This window comes from Lissotriton helveticus, chromosome 6, assembly GCF_964261635.1.
Source record: "Lissotriton helveticus chromosome 6, aLisHel1.1, whole genome shotgun sequence".
Lineage (NCBI taxonomy): Eukaryota > Metazoa > Chordata > Amphibia > Caudata > Salamandridae > Lissotriton > Lissotriton helveticus.
In genome coordinates, this window is record NC_136067.1 from 1580344832 (window position 1) to 1580363789 (window position 18958).

Sequence of the window (18958 nt, forward strand, 5' to 3'; positions counted from 1 at the left end):
ATGGATGAGGAATAGTATCTCTTTCTCTGCTCTCGATATTCCAGGCTGCCTGCGAGGGCTGCCCGAAAGCGCCGGTGCTGGGTCTCTCGGCTTGAGATAGCAGCGCGTCTCTCAGCGCGTCAGGAAGGCGGGGCTGCGCCAGCGGGGTCTGCTTCTGCTCTCGGCTTCGGCAAGTATGGCTGCTCCGTCTTGTCACCACGCGTGTGTTTGCATAGGGCAAGATCGGCAATATTTATACCTTAAAGGTGCCGAGATTGACGTAAGGATGGACATAGATACGTCAATAAAGATGTCATACGACTTGCTCGTTAGCACATTCTTTACTAAAGTTCTCTGTGAAATCAAAACAATGGCCGCACGGATTTTCCAGGTTGTCATAGGTTTGATTTGTTATGAGAACGTCGTATGCCTTATCAGGGGCTGGAGGAATGTCGCTTGTCTAATTAGATCTCAAGCGTTATGACCTAATCAGATAACACGTTCCTGTGCCGTAGTGTGACTGCGTCAGATAACGGTATCTGCATCATGGGGGTTTTTCTTGCCTCATGGGCTGACTGTTAGTTAACTTGATAGTTAGTTTAACCAGAATAGGGTCAGGAATAGGGGGACTGATTCAGAACCTATAGAAATACACGACAATATATCATATCATTTTGCCTGGATATTTCTCTTCCTGTTGTTCTAAGCTCCGCATTTGAGGCTTCAACCACAGTGTCGCCTGGTAAAATTTTACATTTACATTTTTACACAGTGCGCACAATTTTATTCTGATCCTACTGGCCCAATTTATGTCGCTGTGCAGGATCTCCTCTTTACACCATTGTGACACTTTTGTGACTTCCTCGGATCCCAATCTTTTCCAAAATCTTAAAAGGGCCACTTGTACCTGTATGTTCCATGAGGTCATACCTAATTCCAAGCGGATTGCCTGAATCATTGAGGAGCCGGGCAATGACATCAAAGGTTTTACACATTTCCCCTCCTCAATGTCCCAATTATTCTTCCCGCTCAAATATAAAACTTCGGCTCCATACTGCACTTGTGGGGGTATCATTGCCTTATAGGCTTTCAGTAATGGTCTATGTGACATATCCCCATAAACTTGGCTAAATTTCCTTAGCCCGCATCCTGATGTATGGCTTTGGCAGTCTAGGTTACTAAATGGATATCCCATTTTAAAGACTTTTCAAACCAAATACCAAGGTATCTGTACTCGTTCACGATTTCTAGTTTAGTAGTTCCCAGGTACCAATTAAAATTCTGGGTTTTCTTCCCAAAATCATAGGATTTTAGTTTTATCCATATTTACCAAATCATCGGCGTACAGCAAACAGGACAGATGTTTCCTATGTATTTTGGGGCTAGCACTTCTACTCACTTCTAGAATAGATGGGAGATCAGCCAGGTATACTGCAAATAATAAGGGGGCTAACACACATCCCTCTCTTAGGCCATTCTTAATCAATATTTTAGGAGTCAAGGCTCCGTCTACATCTTTAATGACTTGCGCCCAGTTATGTTTATGTAACTCCTGGATAATTTTCAAGAGCCCCTCGGGGATATTAAGTTTTCTTAGGGACTCCCACAGGCAATTCCTATCTACTAAGTCGAATGCCGCGCGGAAGTCTACGAAACAGCGGCATAACTTCCCCTGCTTTTCCACATACTTCCTCGCCACAGCCCACAGTGCGAAGCAGTGATCGATCGTGGAATGCCCCATCTTGAAGCCTCCTTGCTCTACTGGCACGATCGACCACCACTCCGCCCAGTCATTCAAACTGCCCAAAATTATTTTGGAGAATACCTTTTCCCTGATATCCAGCAAATTAATGAGTCTATAATTTTTGGGCGCTTTTTTATCACCCTTCTTGTGGATCGGTCTAATTACTGCTCCCCTCCACTTTCCGGGGATCGTGCCTGACTCCAATATAGCCAGAAACATGTAGGAGAGAAATTGCGCCCACCAATCTTGCTGGGATTTTATAATAATTGCTGGCAGGTTATCAGGACCTGCAGCATGGGTTAGGTTTAAGTTTCTTATGATTGAATATACCTTTTCTGTTGTAAACAAAGGTTTTAAATCTACTACCGCCTCCATCCAGGGACCAATATCCCCACCTTCTTCTTCAGCGTATATTCCATATAACTCACCTAGATATTCTTCCCAAGCTTCTCCATAGGATTTTTCAATAATTCTGGCAAGTTCATACGGTTGCTCAGTAATATCAAGTTCTTTTAATTTTTGACGGATTGCCACTGATGCTGCTTCACATTTAATGTTAGCTAATAAGATAACAGAGACCTGTTTGAAGTCTTTCAGTAATTTCATACCAAGATTCAAAGCCGGTTCTGGACCATATTAATTTTGAATCTGTCTCAGAACATCTGGAATTACTGCCATAGACGGTACACCATGTGTTTTTGTGTATATTGAAGCAAAGACTGTTCCCCAAGTGTCACAGTCCTCCACCTGTGGTGCAATCCCCATTGGTAAACAGATTGTTAGAATCCTGTGTTTTTCATGAGGTTTACTATCGGTAAATACTGCCTCTATTTGAGTACTTTTCTGGTTTAACCAGAATGGAATTTGTTCCCTTTTTGCGGGCAATTTACCAATGACTGATTGTATAGTCTGTGGTGTGATTTTGTTTGTGTTCCCCTGATGAGGGATGTGCAGTGGAATTCTAATAGCAGGTTGGACCGTTAGGTCCGCATGACATATTGTACCAATGGTCTATGTATTTTAATTAATTGTTTTAGCTGAGCTAACAGTTCTACATCTGACATTCTTTCAATGTTAGGATGTGGTGTATAGCTGGCTAGTACCGGCCATGTTACTCCTGGTCTACCTAGTGGACCAAGCCTGGTAATGTGATTTTGATGTTGTAGGGCGCCTTTAAACCAGAGCTGATGCTCTTGGTAAGTTAGTGGAATTTCAATGTGCTTGAAAGGAACATATTCTGCTGGATGTTCCTCCATCTTGTAGAAGTGGAACACATGTGTTGTTGGATTTGCTTGTGGAAAGACAATCCATGAATCGAATACCTCTGTCTGTCGATATTCATGTGCCTCTATGACGAATATAACCGTACCACCTCTCGGTGATAGGCCGTTTTCTATAAGCTTTATAGCTATGGCTTTCCTTACGTTTTCCGGGATGATTATAGCATTCCCATCGTCTTCATTAAACCCTGTGGTGTCTAAACCTGGTTGATGAGTTCCAGATCCACCGGCTTTGGTGTTGTCGTTATTCAACATTGTTTAATGAAAGCTTACAGAGCAAGTTTCAAGGAAATAAAGAAAAGGTGCACAATATTTTGGAACACTGTATCTTTCAACATTTAACAAAACCAAAAACTAATACATAGTTTAGTTTAGTTCATTTCAGTTTAAGGCGGATATTTTATCCTTTAACCCACTCCAGACGTCTAATGGAGTTTTTACGGGAAAAAGGGGTCTCTGTGAAAAGCACGACTGAGTTACTCTAGTATCTAGCATTAAATTAGTGCCTAACCAAACGTTGGGTGCCATGTAGTGTAGTTCCTATGTTCCCAATAGGCTCTGCGCATTGGAATAATATATCCTATAGTTAAGACATAGGACTGAGGTCAACTAGGTCTCTATCGAATATATTAGACTTAGTTGTGAGTGCCAGCTAGCTCAGAGGTCACTAGAAACTTTTTCTAATTCACAAGAAGGGATTAGTTTCTGACAACCGCATAAACATGACAACTTTGTTTCCCCAAGATAAAACTGATCTTCAGAGTCGTGGAAACAATAGATATATATTTCTCTCAGTAAATTGTGCATGCTTCGTTTCACCAGAGTTGCAGAGAAATAGATAGATGGGCGTTTTCAATAAATAGGATTTATTGAACAGTCTTCTTTCTCAAGAAATTAACTGCTACAATCGTAAAACTGGTTGTAAAATATATCGCATACAGTATAAAAAGCAGAATAAAATAATACTGTAAAAGCATTGCATGGTTCCCAAACCACAGAAAAATACATACATAAATAACAGAGGCTAAAAGTACTCAACTGGTGCTTCTAAAATACGCCTACCCAGGTGTACCTAACCATAGCTTAGTACGAGGGAAGAAGTAAGTGAGGTGTAGCGTAAATGTAGTATTCTTTTGCCAAGAATCTGTCCAAGATTTCTCTTAGGGGCTAATCAGCTCCGTACCTTAGTTTAGAATGGAGAAGGTCAGTCTCGGGACTCGATTTCCCAACAACCCGCAAGGGTAGCTTGGAAACACTGGAGCTGGATTTCTCGGCAGGAGAAAAGACAGCGTCTCTCTCAGTGCGTCTGCTGGAGGGTCGGCTTCCTTCGGCACTTGCTGTAGCAGGATGCGTCGGGCAAGTAGATAGTCGAACTGCTCCAAACCACTGCGTGTTTGCTAAGGCAAGAGTGGGCATATTTATACCTTGAAGTTGCCGAGTTTGACGTAAAGGTGGACATAATAACGTCATCAAAGAGTCACAGTTCTTTGAAAACTCCATGAGTTCTTGGACAAGTCAGTTCTCGAGCAAGGGAAAGTCCCTAGCTGCTGAAGCCGAGTTTTCCAAGAAATCGTTGTAGATTTTCGGAACTAGTGGAAGTAGCCCTGCCGTATTTGGACTGCATGAGCTATGCCTAAATATGGTTATGATTTCTATGCCTATATAAGGATATGGTGATTTATACCTATATAAGGGCATGAATCAGGTAAATGACAATAGTGTCCTAAAATGATACATAACATTATAGTTAGAAATTAGCATTTAAAAAACCTTGAAATTCACAGAAAAAAACGTAGGTTTCAGAGACGTTACAGTTAGTTGGACATTTCACTCTTACAAAACCAGAGAAATTCCACCGTTATAGTTAGCTGAGCTAACTATAACTCGCGCCCCTGCATTGCACTACTGATGAAGTCACATATTACATCATTCATGACACGGTCAGTGACATCACTGATGACATCTCAAATGACATCACTGATGGCATCACTGATGACATCATACCTTGACTGTCTGTTTCTGAAGTAAACAGGTCCTTTAAAATTCCGTTGTCCATTTTTGGAGGTAGTGCAAGTATGACTATGGGCCTAGGATACATAGTTCTGTACAAGAGCACGGTCCTTACAAAAGAATGACTCCAACCTTTCTCCTGCTGGCGGCTCTGTAGAATTTTAACAGTTTGAACAAGACAGAGAAACCATGGTTTTTGGCGCACAGAGCACAAGGGGTGAAAACATTTTGGAACAGGTTAGCAGGTGTGCCTAACTTTCTTGAATAATACTCTTCAATGTTAAAACGAAAGCTAAACACAAAGCCTAGTAGTTTCTTAAAGATTTCTAAATTTTATTTTGCTTCTTCTCTAGAGCGAAATGGCCATAAGACAATCACATTTCATCTTGATATTATTAATGCACTCATTTAAATCTACAATCCTGCACAGGGATTCTTCCACACATGTCTCCAGTAGAGGCAGATTCATGGTGGACTACAGTTTTTTCACTAGTTTAAGTTAGAAAAATTATCTTTTTAAAATTGGCATAAGGATAAAAGTTTAAAAACTCATCCATCACAGGTGAAAGCATTTATGTATTAGTGTGAGTGACAGACACAGTGAAAGTGTCAAAGTACATGTGAGAAACTAATGAGAGAACGAGGCAGAATAGAAGATGGAGACAGCTCATTGAGAGAAAACAATATGTGCAAGGAAGAAACAAGAAATAGTACCAGGAAAGGGCCAATAAGGAAATAGTTATGGCAGGAAAGGCGGTTGTAATGGGGAAAAGTGTGTTAGTGAAGCTGTGTGAGGAACAGTTGTGTGGTTGTATGTTAGAAAATGAAGTACAAAATTAACAGTCTACAGAACTATTGTGACTAGCATATCCACTTCGAAAATATTATGAAGGTGTGTACATTTAGGTAAAGAGGGACATATAAGTATATTTTAAACATAGTGAATCTATTCGTCCCTATATATACTTAACTTCACAAAATTATGGTGGGTGTTGATATTTTTATAGACTGATGCTTAAAAGTCAATATTCTTGTGGGAAACATTTATTGCAGGAAGATTTGGAACAGCTTGGGAGAGAAGTGGGTAACCAGGGTGTTTGGGAGAGAGGAGAGTGTTTGAGAGAAGATAGTTAAGAGAAAGGGTGCGATTTGAAGTTGTGTGCAAAAGTGAGTGGGAAGCGAGTAAGGTTTTGAACTACAAGGAATTTGGAGGAAGAAGGACATGAGAGAAGTGGAGAGTGTGAAAGAGACGTGAGACAGGAGGGTGCAAAGAAAAGATGGATTTTGGGATACAAGAAGTGAGCAAGAAATTAGGGTGTGGGGAGCATGTAATAGATGAAAGAAGGATGAATGATAAAGGGACAGTAAAGGAAGTGAAGGGTATGTTCTACAGACATGATGGCAGCGTAACTTTATTGAAGGAATACTAGACAGGTGTCATATTGCCACTACAAATGTGGGACCTTTGATAAAGGGGTTGGTGGAAAGTGTGTTCGATTTAATAGGTGTTCAACAATCCTTAAACTGGCCTTTGAAGTTGGAGAGGGAGTACATAGCTACTGAATTCACAGCAGGAGATGATGTATTTACTAGCAGAAGCAGCTGGAAATTTCAGCAGGCGAGTGGGCTGTTCATGCACCCTTATGGGCACATGCATCAAAGGAAATTCCATTCGCAAACGGTGCGAATCGCAAAAATCTTCCGTTTGCGAATGCAATTTCAACCTCTGGAATGCATCATGCTGAAATTTGTTTTTCGCAAATTAAGGAATCGCAAATGTCTTTGCGAGTCCTTAAAAAATAGCAAAAGGAAGGAATCACATAAATTGCATGAAAAATCGCAATTTGCGATTTCTTAAGAAATCGCAATTTGGAATTCTTATTTTTAGAAGAAGTCAGACAAGGTGGTAATTTAAAAAAAATAATAATTGCAGGTGAAACTCATTTGGAGTGCATTTAAGGGATTCCACAATGCTTCTAAAGCCCTTTCAGAATGGCAGCAGTTATTATCCTGGCAGGTAGGTTTAGGTTGAGAGCAGCAGCAAGGAGGAGAAGGATGGTTCAGGAAAGAATATTCAGAGTGCGCGTCACTCTACTAGGCCAGACAGAGGCAGAAATTTATGATAAGTATAGGCTAAATGCAGACTCCATTTTAGACTTGATAGCTGAATTGGACCCAATCTTGCAGAGACAAACGCGTAGGACCCAACCCATACCTACCCATGTACTGGTATTGTGTTCCCTACACCTCCTTGCCTCAGGCTCCTTTCAGGGTGTCATAGCCATTGCTGGTGGTGTGTCCCAGAGTTCCCTTTCTAGATTCTTTAATGATTTTCTAAATGCCATGTTGCAAAGGATAAGGCATCACATTGCATTTCCAAGCACCCAGCAGGAATTGCTTCAAACTAAGTTAGACTTCTACAACATGGCACATTTTCCCCATGTCATTGGTTGTATAGATGGCACACATGTTCCCATTTGTCCCCCATCTGACAATGAGTACATTTACCGCAGCAAGAAATGTTACCATTCTCTGAACATTCAAGCAATTTGCAATTCCAAAACTATCATTACTGATTTAGTAGCAAGTTACCCTGGAAGTGCCCATGATTCATATATATTTAGACATAGTGCCATCCACACACGACTACTTGCTGGAGATTTTAGAGATGGATATTTGCTTGGTAAAAACATTAAAAATAATTGTTAATTCTCTCTTTATCATGCTGTCCCATCATTTTTATACTTTGTGTCTCACATTTACCCATCCCATAGGTGACAGTGCATATGCTGTGAGGTCATTCATACTCATACCCTATCTCAATCCAGCAACCCGCAAAGAACAGCAGTACAACCATGCCCACATATCAACCCGCAATGTCATAGAGAGAACTTTTGTTGTCATGAAGTCCAGGTTTCGCATACTACATAAAACTGGCGGAGCATTACAATATCGTCCAGATGTTTGCTGTAAAATAGTTGCAACATGTGCCATGCTGCACAACCTAGCCACTAGGAGAGGGTTACAACTTGATTTGGATGATGAACTCCCTAACATTGACAACCAGCCTCAACAACCCCAACCAAGATTACATGGACCTGACGCAGCAGAGGGAATTAGAAGAAGGACAGAGATAACTCAACATTACTTTTAAAAGAGGTAAGAACTATGGAAAACAATCTTGTTCCAAAAATTATATGTTTTTATTTCTTTAAATTCAAAAAGGAGTCATGGTATTGAGGACATCTTCAAGCATGTATGTTTAAAACAGTAAATTATTTTGCATTGACTTTCATCAGTCATATTAAAGTATTCATATTTTGTTGTCATTCAAAAGGAATCCAAGTTGTGTTTAAAGTCACTTTTTGTGTCCTCGTACCCCTAATGCTTTGCCAGTAAGATTTCCAATGCCCATAGGTATGCTGCTTGCATTGTCTTGTTTTCTGGAGCTACGGCGTTCTACTGCCTGAGTAGTTTTAGCTTGACTACTGACTTTTGAGCAAACATCACTTCCCCCAACTGGTAGTAAGTTTCCAGTTGTTTTCTCATGTAGCATTTCATCTACAACATATTTGAGTGACATCATTCCTCTGGAAATCTCCCCACAGCATTGTGTCATCTCCTTTTGCATGCCCAGTGTATGCTTGATTACATGTGCAGTGTTGCTGGACAGACGATTTATTGCCCTGGTGTAAGCCTGCATGTTCGGTCACAGATCTATTATGCCTACTGGCACTCACTACTTGCTGTGCTTGTATAGCTTCACACATTGTTTCAAGAGCTGTTGCCATACGGTCAAGTTTCTCTGATGACGCCATATGTGCTTTCTCAATTACCTCTGTCATTTGAGTCAGACTGTTGCTCATAGTACTAATATCTTGACTGATGTGAGTCAGTTTGCCCTTCATAACCCTTATGTCTTTCCCTTGTAGGCGTTGGACTTTCAGCAGCTTCAACTCTACACCACTGGCGTTGCTGTCATCTTCTAAGGATGTTCCGTGTTGAGATAGACGTGCCCTGCGCCTATAAAAATGTTGGAGCCTATTACGCCTGCTTACTTGTGTGGGTTGGGTTGCAGGGGTTTCAGCACTCTGTTGCTCATTAACATTGACATTTGGGTCTTCATCACTGTCTGAGTGCTGCAGTTGGCGCACTCTATTTCTTTCATTTCTTGGCTGGACAGTGGGTGATGATGTATCTGAGTTTATTTCTGCATTGTTCTGCATTTCCTGAGTATATGTTTCTGGTAAATCATTGATTTGAGTGTCCTGTTCTGCATCTATGAATTAGAGAGTGCAAAAAATGTGTTACTTTTAAATGTTGCACTTTTTGTAACTTGAAATGAATTAAATTTGAATAATTACAAACATGCATCATGGCTGGTCTTCTATTCTAACATTGTTGCTGTGGTACTTTCAAATTATTCCTAATATTGAATACTTAAAAGCAACATGGACTACGACTCCCATGATGCATTGCTTCTATCATTAAAAAGTGTTATTCTGAACTCCTACTTCCCATAATGTGAAAAATACATTTGGGGGATTTTTAGTGAGCACCTGTGAAAATATTTAGGTTCACCTACAATCACTTTCACATCCAAAAAAAAAATGTGTATGTATTCTTACCTTGAGATGGCCCAGCTTGCTCTGAGGTGTCAATTTGGATGACTCCAATAACTGCCTCAGTTGCAAGGGTTCCTTCAACCATGTCCTCAAGGGGGGTATTAGGTCTATCACTGGGTGTGCCACCACCAGTCTTTTTCGCAGCCTTGATCCGGGTAGCAATTCTTTCCTTGGCACGACTGCGCAGGTCATACCAGCGTTTCTGGAGATTATTAATATCACGGTGGGCAACCCCCACTGCATTCACTTTGGCTTGTATAGCAAGCCAAAGTTTTCTCTTGACTCCTTCACGAACCCTATGAGATTACTTTCCAAAAAGCTGGTCATGCCTCAAAGTGACCTCTTCAATCAGTATTTCCAGCTCCTGGTCACTGAATTTTCCTTTTCCTGGCATGCAGGTCTTCAACAGCATTTTCTGAGGCCATTTCACCTTCAACAGCAGACAAATACTCTCCTCCAGTAGCTGCAAGCAGAGCTCCAACTGCCAACTGCCACTCCTACAGTTTGAACAAGGCTACAGGTGTCTGTGATTAGTTTCCTGGCTTCCTGGGTGTGATGTCATTAGAATGCATCAAAAAAGCGACTTCGCAATTTGCGAATTCGCACAATGCGAATTCGCAAATAAGAATTCGCATTATTTCTGCGATTCGGTAAAAATTGCGATTTTTACCGAATCGAAAAAAAATAAAGAAAAAAATGATGCATTTCATTTTGCGATTCTTTATTTGCGATTCCTTAATTTTCGCAAATAAAGAATCGCAAAATCAAATGTTGATGCATGTGGGCATTATATACTCACTCACCCATCTACATGCACACTAAGTCATACCCACACATTCAGAAGCATGCACACACACATACACCATTCACAAGCATAGACAAATGCACACACCCATTCACAGCAAGCACGCACAAATACACATAGATTCGTACATGCACACACCCACCCAAAATTAAACAACAAAATTACAGGGCTGTTAGCAGTGACATCAGGTAGTGGGAGGGAAGCGTGGGTGCTTCTTGGATGATTGAGACTGCCACCACCTCTCATTGGCTGACTTTGTGATCATATTTTGGGATGGGATTAATGAGAGTTGCTGACCCCACCCAACTCTCTGATGAGGTGTCACTAATGGACAGTTGGACCAGAGCACTTCTGGGCTTAAAACTGAAAATCCAAGGTTCGATTCCATCTGTGATATGCCCCCTGTTTATTAGCGAGAAGCCTTTCATTCAATTTTCTGGACTGAAGTGGTCACACCCACAGTGCTGTGAAATCTACAGCCTGGTAAATTTCGGCTCAAGCAGATAGGTGCCCGTGCGTTTAGGGCATGTACAGTGAATGGCTGCTTGACTGAACATGAAGTGTGTCGGTTAAGCTGACCTTTGCACAGTTTTACACTCTTCGTGTTTGCAAAAATGTGGGAGGCCAGTCTCCTCCACCTTTAAGGGCGGGGTGCACAGGTCTACTCGACCAGAAGATATTGCCCATATCCTGCTCTCCATCGTCCCAATCCTAGATGTTGGGAATTCTAGTGGGCTATTGGTGGTGGTAAGATGGCTGCTGCTTTAAGTGCATATATACAGTGAATGGAGTTGTCACCCATGTAAAAGAACATACAACTTGCTAAATGATACAGATAGTCTCAGTGCTCGATTGTATCTTTTCACATATGCCTTTTGACACCTGGGGGAAGACACCAGCAGCTTGAGCCTCCTGTGCTCACTATGCCACTGGAATCAAGCTGCACCTGACTGCTGAGCCCTTATCGTGATGAAACTGCTCCTAGGTTGCTTGTATTCTGGTTCAGGGAGGGCCTGGCTTGACAGTTCTAGCTGGAATGTTCCCACTGGAGCAGGGTCAAACTGATTTGCATATGGCTGGGTCCAAACTGAGGTGGCATGGTAGGTTAAAAAATATGGATTGGGATGCAGCCCTGAGCGATTGCCAGTGGCTGAGATTAATTCAAGCAGTCCATCCACCACCTTGTTGTTGCAGTTGATAACCTAAGTGCCATGGATATGCCCAGACATGGGTCCAATGCTTACTGTGACATTAGAATTAAGCTATACCTGGCTGATGAGCCCTTATCATGGGGAAACCGACTATGTTGCTTGTATTGTGGTTCAGGGAGGACCTGTTTTGGCTGGTCTAGCTGGACAGTTACCGTTGCAACAGGGTCAAGACTGATTTGCATATGGCTGGGCCCAAACCATGGTGGTATGGTGGACAATAAACAATGGATTTTGAAGTAGCCAAGAGCAATTACTAGTGGCTGAGATTAGTATAAGCATTCCATCCATCATCTTGTTGTTGTTGGAGAGGACCTGGGATGCCTGCCCCGTTGTTGTCTCTCGCCTTGGCCTGCCTGAACCCACAAAAGCAGCTGATGCAAACAGTGCATCCCCTCCCTGAAGAAGAAGAAGAAGCAAATAAAGACGCCTGTTGCTGGTTTCCTGCCAGCTTCGATTTGAACAAGGAGACTTGGAATTGGTGGGACTCTAAATGGAACTACGTTGAATTGCATGCTATGTATGCTGAACAGGTGTCATCTGCACATGAGCCATGATTTATGAGGCGCAGACTTGTATCCCTCTCGGGAACCTGCTTAGGCTTTATCAGACAAGAGACAGCCAGGTACAGAAAATGGGTTAGCAGAAATCTCAAGTTGCAGTAGCAATCTCACCAGTTTCTCTTATTGTACTTGTTAGTATTTCTTGTGCAGTGTGAGAATGTGTTTTATTAGTTGGGATTGAGGTCCACCATAATTAATAAAGGCACTATCCTGTTATGTTCAGTAAAAGGTTACAGTCATTTAAACCTGAACGCAGCCCTTGGTAGCTATGACACAGAGCAGACAGGCTTAACTTAGAGAAAATGTGTAAAGCATTTAGTAATTCCAAAACAGTTAAAAAGTGACATCACAACACAATAAAATCGCAATGTATGAAAATAGAGAATAATTTGATGTCCATAATGACACAGAAATGACAAAATTCCAAAAAGGGAAATCAGAGACATGAATTTTTAAATATTTAAGTAAAAATAATGTTGAAAAGCATAAAGCACCAATGGTAGTTAATGGTTGTTGTAGACCATGACCCAGGCATTAGCCATTTTAGGCTGAACGTGATAGAGCACAGGTCAGATACACTAACCAGGTCAAAAGCTTTCAGGGCATAGTAGCAGTCAGTATCTGAGGAGGACTCTGCGATGTTGGATAAGCACTGGATGAGGTTCCGGTGATGACGTTGGACTAGGCAGAACATTCCAATTTTGTGCAGAGGGAATTCCTTTTGTCGGCTGAGAACTTTGGCACCTTCACCCAGTCAGAATTGTTAGCTTTAGTCTTAGTCTCTTGTTTGGACCTTGAAATCCGAAAGTGGGGCAAGGCCTAGAGCTTCGTCCAACAAGGGCTCCATGAGGTCAGAAACTTTCTTGATGAAGTCCTGATTAAACTGATTGGCTGCTTTGGAAAAGCTCAGAGTGGGGGAAACCTATTTTTTCAGGTCAGCAAGGTTGCATCTTGGCCAATAGGCTGGGCAAGTTTGTTGCGGTCCTACGGAGGTCTTGAAGCCCAAAAATGTTCTGAGCTCCAGGTTTTCAGAGATGTTAGAAGTCTAATGAGGCACGGTCAAGGGTCCCAGAACTTCAGGAACAGCATTTGGGGGTGAAGACTCCTTGAAGCAGAGGTCACCAAAAGGGTCAACGTCAGGTCCTGTTGGTACTGATCTGCTGGGTACTTGAAAAGGGCCTCTTGAAACTTGTTGTGTCCCTGTAGCCACGCAGGAGGAAAGCTTACTGAACTTTGGAGTCCACTTCTTTGCACTAGGTACATGAGGGAGCAAATTCAGTCCTTCAGTTCTCCTCAAAGGTCTCAAACAGCAAGTGCAGTCCTTTTTCTGTTCTCCCACAGGCCTAGCATGTTCTGAACAAGGTGTCTTTGGGTACCACATTTATGCCTGGCACTAGATTGTGGGTGGGATGACTCCTGGCCCCTCTCTACACAACAAGGTAAAGGTTCCCTGAAGTAACTCTACCCACTTTTGCTGCAATTACTTTGTGCCCTACTCTAAACAATCCCACAGTGACCCTCACTCACTAAATCCAAGATGTAGAAATCTTTCTCTTCATGTGCAGAGCCTTTGTGACCACCCAGAGGTGTGGCCAGGGTAATGAACATCCCTTCATCTGCTCTGGTGGCAGTTTTCTCCCCACTGGGTGTGGAGCCTGCCTCACTGAGAGGACAAAGGAAGGGACCTGCTCAAACAACATCTGACATCTGAAGTAAATTCAGTTCCTGGGTACAGGCCAACTGGTCTTCCTTCCAAAGGATAAAAAACATCTCCCTACAACCAGGCCTTTGTCTCTGCTTTGAGAGCAGTTTTCAAACCTCATTAAGGCTATTTACCAGTTGGGTAGCAGTTGTAGGATAGCACAAATTAGCCTCTAGCAGGTTCAGGCAGGGAAAAGGTCACTGTATAATAGTCAATGTTCCTTAATATTTATCAAAAAATAAATTCATCATTAAGTTTGGATTTTAATAAATAAAAAAATTGGTGGGGGCATGGCCAGGGAACATGGCCAACAGCACATAGTTGATATCAGCTCTGCAGCCCAAATGTAATCCTCCGCACCCTGGAAGCAAAACAACAATACCAAACCCTTCTGCATACTTCATTGCAGTTGGCGCTGCCAACAGTGCTGTGTCGGCTCTCTGAGGCCGAGCTGAACAATACTGCTCGATGGGGCTGCATGGCTAAATTCCAGCGTATAGTCTCTCTGCAATGACCATGCCTGGAGCCGCCCACGCTGACGTTGGAGGCCCCTGCATGAAGTGAGAGGCGCTTGCGGCTCCACATGGTGGCCAGGGCCTGGACTTGTTGATTGGGCCAGCCCTGCACCTGCCAGCAATGGCTGTTGGCACTTGCACTGCACTGAGCAGCCACCACTGGGCCTTAAGGAGCTGGTATAGGGGCTGGGGCCAGAAATTTGTGGGATCTCACGTAATGCTTTTTGGGTAATATAAAACCTGGCAATGTCTCTCTACCCCTAATTTGCAGTCAGATGTGGATGATTAAAATACTGAGTGCCTCATTTATGAAAACTGTTGCATCGCTGCGTGAAAACAGTGATGCAAGAATTTTCACTGCACCCTCCTAGCAACATGATGGACGAGTCATATTTACTGTATGACAGGTACGTCAGTTTTACTGAAGTATCTGTTGGCACAAAAGTGATGCATTGCTGGGGTGTGTGTGAAAATAGAAGCAACTCCAGCAATGTGCTGTGAGGCAGGCATAAGATATTGATGCAGTAGAGTCCTAGAAGTGGTGCAGTCATATTTGATAGATTTCACTGTGCCTCTTCTACAAGGATTTTTGCAGGGGTACGCCCACCCTACATACTTTCATGCGTCACTTTGTAAATAGGCCACAACGTGGCACATTATTTACATTGCCGGTGCGTCACAAAAAGTAATGCAACAGCGGCGTAAAAGTGTTACAAGGCCTCATAAATGTGGCCCTGAGAGATGATATGATGCACAGTGGGGGGGATCTCCCTTGATCTGGGGAACAACCTTAGTGGAAAGTCCTGGTAAAATTAGTTTTAAAAAAAACAGCAGCAGCCTAAACAAATGGGAGTGACCAAGCAAAAAAAGGCCTTTTTTACAAACAGTAAAACATTTAAGTGTGTGTAATAATGTACTTTTCTTTTCCCAAGTAAATCATTTGCTTGGCAATTAGTTACTGCATTGCTGTGTTACTTTTGAATACTGAATTTGTGTAACATTACATTTCTTCCATGAGAACCCTGTGACTGCTCGCAATTGCTACCCATGTATTGGCTAGGTTTTCAGGGCTATATTAGGCCGGATTTCAGGTAATCAGAGGTAAAAGACCGAAGTCCCCACTGTTCAGGCACAGTACACCCTGCTTGCCACTTGCTCATCCTCCCTGAAAGGGTCTGACCACACCTTCCAGTTCCCAGTTTATCATACAAAAAAACACATCTTTATCATGTTGGGCTATCTGCATACATACGGCAATTGTGACCTATTGGCAAAACCACCGTTGTGACATGTCATCTAATACTAAATCTCAGCTGAACGTCACTTTGTTGCATCAAACTATATTTTAAAGCTATGTAGTTATCCTCATCAATCCTAAACTTTGAATAATTTGAGCCATGAAGTATAAATTGTGCAGGGTGTGTGACCAGCAAGATTACTGTTTTCACCAGCTGTTTTGTATTACAGAAGGGACAGAACATATGAGCACAGCCCCTTCTATATTACCAATTGTGGAATCAAAAAGTTAGCATTTGTGCAGTCCTTTATGGTAATAACTTAAAGTACATGTCAATGAGGGATTCACGTACCACTTGTACAAGCTTCTATTATAGCATTACATAAACAAAGAGTAGCCTTGGCATGTGCTGAATGTACGTCACAACTGAAAAAATGTTCACTTAATTTGTCTTAGAATGGGAGGTCTTTCTGCATGACATACAAGAGTCTCAGTGATTCAACAGTGGGATAGAAATGCCTGCTTCACCCTTGCCTATCATGGAGCTAAACAAGGGCCTCTTTCAAAGTTTGGCTATGGGGTACAAATGTCCTAAGTCTGCAAGTGCACCCAAAATAACACAGGCAACATTGGCACATGTGTGCCAGTGCCAGAGAGTGAGGATCCCAGTGCGGGGGGCTTTAGGACTATCAAAGGTTGGAGAGGCCACAACCAAACACTGGCACAGGGTGAGTAAAACTACCACTCTATCACGATTTGATACCCACTCTCGCTTCAACATGCCCAGGAGGTATGTATGAAACTGCACTATTTTTTCATGATAGGGTCCATTTCAGTAGCGGCCCCTCCCCAGCCAAAGTGGCTGAGCATGCCTGGCCAAATTAAGGAGGTGGGAGGGGGGCTCTGGGGACAAAAAGAATAAAAAATAAAAACTTACCTTAATGCTGCCGCCGTCTCCCGCCACATTGCACTCTTCCTGATTATGGCAGAGACTCCCAGAATGCACTGCAGCCAGAGACTCCCAGAATTCACTGCAGCCAATACTGACACCTCATGAAAGCAGCGTTGGCACTAGCCTGAGCGCCGGCAATTTGCACTACCAGTTGGGCTGGGAACCTGTGCCTGGTCTCTCCAGCTCCAGCAATGCAGTTGGGGTTGGAGAGAGTGTCATTGCTCTTAAGGGTTTGGTCCGCCTGAGACGGCCGGCCAAACATCTCATGCGCAGTGAAGGGAGTGCCCACCACTCCCCTACCAGCAGTGACATCCCCTGGACCCACCCCCAAGACTTGTCAGATTCCTGGGGCAGGTCCAGGGTATTAAAATAAAAAGATAATAAAACAGATTTAGAGCCCTTTTTATTATCCTTTTATTTGCTGGTTGTGGCATGGCGCTACTCCTCCACTCTAATGGAGCATCCACCCCTGGTCCGTTTGTGCACAGAGGTGACTTCTGTGCATTTTTCAATGAAAGGCGTGTATCCACTTATGTAATATTTAATCATATCTTACATAGAGGATAAAGAACTTACTGTAATAGAGGAGTTCCATAACCATATAGAAAAATGAAGTTGGAGGCAGAGTTTTGCTGTAAGGTCACGGAACTCTAGGGTGAAGTGTAACATTCTTTTAATGTAAGGTACCATCATCTTATTCTTTATAAAATTTGATCATTCTTAATATCTTCCCTAATTTGCTTTTAAATCATTGTTCTCTTGTTTCTTCTTGTGAGACAGATATGGTGGTCTTAGACAAATGAAATAAATACTAAATTTGTACTGTGAAAAAACATGACTATATGTAATTAGAATAGTTGCCAAAATAAATTTTATGTAGCAGCAAGTCACTTTTAAAATGATTGTGATGTGGAATATGTGGTAACATGCAGACACATCTGTTCTTTTTTTAACTGAACTACAACAGTAGAATAAATTCAATGCCATATATTCATTTATATTATCATCTAATGAATGAAAATGTTAAAGGAAAATAGCTCACAAGCTGAATTTCCCTGTCATTGTTTAAAAGCAGTTTCAGTTCTACTCAGCCACCTGTCTGTTACACTGTTCGTTGGCTCTGGGAGCAGTGATTGGGATGTCACAACTTAAAACATCAATAACTTATTATACTAGAGTTCTTATTACAGGTGACTAGTGATGTAAAGTTAGACCAGAATTACAGACTTCCAAGTCTTATAACTAGAATAATATGCCCAAAATTGTACAATATATAGATGTTGCAAACAGGAGTTCTGTGATCAAAGAGCGAGAAAGTGTTGAGCCGAGAGCCTTTATGAGGTCATGACATATTAAGGTTACTTGCAATATCATATTTAATAAATAGATTGGTGTACATTATACCACATATTTAACAACTGATCATACTACTTCATTCTTTCTATGATTGTCATCTGCTACCCTAAGGTGAAAATATCCACTTCCATTTCTTCTTTAGATTCTGGGATTTGTAGTCTGAATGCTTTCATTTAAAACAGAACTACATGTCCCGAAATTCAAAACAACAAACAGGATATGCTTTTGTTTTCTAGGTAGGCCAGTCTGCAGCCTGCGGGATGGTGCTGCATGTAGGCTTGATGTAGACAGTGTACAAAACTGGGGTTATTGATTGAGGGGGTGGAAGCCCACTCAGGCAATAACAACAATCCTTGTGAAAGTGAATCACTAAAGTCATTAAATTAAACTGTGCTTAACCCTCAGGTAGCTTGGCATAAAGCAGCCAGGCTTAACTTAGAGGCAAAGTGTAAAGTAGTTATGCAGCACACAAATAGTAATAAAGTAAGTGAAAACACAACAGAAGAAAAATCCCAAAACAATATAAAAAACAGAGCAAATTTGAATAAACAAAATAATACCAGAACAACACAAATCCAATCAGTAGAACTGGAGATATGCAATTTCCAAGTTTTATGTAAATATAGCACCTAAAAGCACAGAGTGCCACTCGCAGTCATCTGGTTGAGTTAGACTGGGGGAAAGTCATGGGTTCGGGTCGACCACAATGGAGCGTGGGACGGATACAGAGACAAGGTTACTACCACTGAAAAAAGTTACCTTCTTAAAGTTAGTTGCGAAAAGTTCCAATTGCAGAAGAGGTGGCCACGAGGAGCAGGTAGAGCATCATGGATGGTCGTCACTGTAATAATGAAAGCAGGCCAGGCAGCATGGGCTGTCATGGCTGTAGCACGAAGAGCCGGTCAGACATTGTAGAAGGTCGCTGTTGAAGCTTAGGGTTTACTGGAGTCCTGACCTTGCATTGACTGTCGTGGACAGTCCC